This window comes from Nestor notabilis, unplaced genomic scaffold, assembly GCF_000696875.1.
Source record: "Nestor notabilis isolate BGI_N333 unplaced genomic scaffold, ASM69687v1 scaffold9517, whole genome shotgun sequence".
In the NCBI taxonomy this organism is placed as follows: domain Eukaryota; kingdom Metazoa; phylum Chordata; class Aves; order Psittaciformes; family Psittacidae; genus Nestor; species Nestor notabilis.
This window is the reverse complement of record NW_009936027.1, coordinates 31843-34182: the sequence shown is the minus strand read 5'-3', so window position 1 is coordinate 34182 and position 2340 is coordinate 31843.

Sequence of the window (2340 nt, the reverse complement as noted above, 5' to 3'; positions counted from 1 at the left end):
TTTTGAAGTTCCCCCCCCCCCCCCCCCCCTCCCCCCGGAAAAAAATATGTGATACTGGAATGTTTGTTTTTTAACAATAAATAAATGCAGGCAATAAACTAAATCTGTGCTAAAAGACACAAACCAGATGTTTTAACTGTGGGAAAATATTCCTAAGGGAAGCAATGAACTCTCCATTGTTGGTATCTTCTCATCAGGAATGGATGCTTTCCTGATTTCTAGTATTCTTTAGATTACACAAGTTTCTGAAGTCAATGCAGGATGAAATTTAAGAGTCTGATGTTCCAGAGTTCAGACTCGATAGTGTAAAAGGCCCTGTGCAGTCTAAAATTTAAGCTTTACGAACTCAATTAATTATCACCTTAGAAGCTCTTTTACACTAGGAAAATCATAGAAGTGCTCACTCAAGTTATTTCCCTTTGGAACTATAGCTGGCTTCGTATACGAGAAAATATTTAAGCTTTAAGCATCTCTCTTTTTGTATTTTCTTAATTTTTAAGTGCCTAGTTGTCCCATATTATGTCTGTTTGACTACACTTGCTAAATCTTGTCTTTCTAGTTGCTTAGCTCTGCTCCATTTAGCTTGCTAATATTCTGTGGAAGCACAACATCTAGGCACCTCTTTGTTCTCTACCAGTGGAATAAGCACTTCAGTTCTTGAATGAGTTTTACAATGCCGTATTGGCTTTGTACTCAATTATTTTCATTAGCTTCAAGTTTGTCAACAACAGACTACAGAGGGCACTTAACTCATTTAACATCTTGAAAATTGCTGTCTGCAAGGTATTTAGATTTAAAGTAATACTGATTTATTTTTTTTTAACTCCTGTCTCAGATATATATGAATACAATTACAGTAATGGACTATTCTGGAAAAATATTTCCAAATAACCTTGAAGATCTCATGGAAATTGACACCAGTTCAGAGATCTCTGCAAAACTGTTAGTATGCCTTGGCAAGGCACAGCATGGTGCATAGTAAAAACATTATTCCAGCCAAAATATGATTAGTGATGGACAGCTTTCAGAGGGTCAAATGTTTATTTTGTTACAGGTGTCACACAAAATAGGTGTCCCAGGCAATAGGTACCTTCAGTACTGTCACAGAAGCTGACTTAAAGCTATGTTAAGTAGACTCAATTTTCACAAACATCGTCATGACAAATGTCTTTAACTGGTGAATGGTAGTAAAATTGCCAGGCTGTGGCAGTATCTACACTACTAGTTTTTTGTGTGACCCTCTGTCACCCTGGATATCTGGGACCATCCTCTCTCTATGCTCTCTTTCACTCCTGTGCTATCCAGTTCCCATCCTAGTGTTTTGCACAGCCCCTGCTTCTCCTGGGGAAGGATTGCTTTTCCCTCTTTTCTCCCTGGCTGGTGATGCTACTTCCTCTGCTCCCTAAAGAGCCAGAGACAATTTGTGTTTGATCAGCTGGGGATATCTGGACCTAGAAAAGCAGGAGCAAAGAAGGAAGCTGTTTTGGGGTAGGATGTTCGCAGTGCCTCTGCCCATGACAATTTCTTTCCCAGGGACAGATGCTCATCTTCTGGGGAGTCAGTGAGATGTGAGAGAGAGATACTAGGTATGGTCTCCAGAAACGTGGTTAGCTATTTGTCCAGAAGGCTTAATAGCATAGCAGCACCTGGCAGCTAGTGTGTGATGATTTGTGGGTATCAGTATCATGAAAGACTTAGATGAGGTTGCCTCTCTTTAGTTTCACTTTAGCAGCCCAATTTCCTTTCATCCATTTGGTTCATTGGCGTTGCCATGATCCAGATGAGAGATTATGTATGATACCTTTACTAAAAAAGTGTGGGTTTTTTTTTTTTTTTTTTTTCCTCTGTAGCAAATTTTATTCCAGATCACCACTGGAACAGCTCCCACTGCTATTTTTGGCATGCACACCTCTAGACTGCAGACAAGAGTGCCCTATCTGCCCCTTCCTAAATTATGATTTTCTGTTTCGAAGTGTAACGGTGGATGTTATTCTGGATTCTGTCACAGTAGTTGTTGACTATTGCACATCCAGAAAAGCTTTTTTTTGATCAGAGTAAGGGACTCAACATATAATTTCTGTGAGATGTTAAATTAACATTTATAATAGAAATAGCTTTGATTTCTCAGCAAATATTTCTGGGTTTAGATGCCTGACACTTCAATGAAAAGTCAGAACTTTTCAAGGGCCTTTTCATTTAGCTGAAAGCTGCTTTTTCTTTTGAAAACAGTTTTGAAGGAAAATATTTGAGCAGCACAGGTGAGGTCCAACTATATATACAAATACAGTTTTGTCTGACCTAGGATAGTAGTCAAGGACAGAGGCTTATAAGTATTTTGAG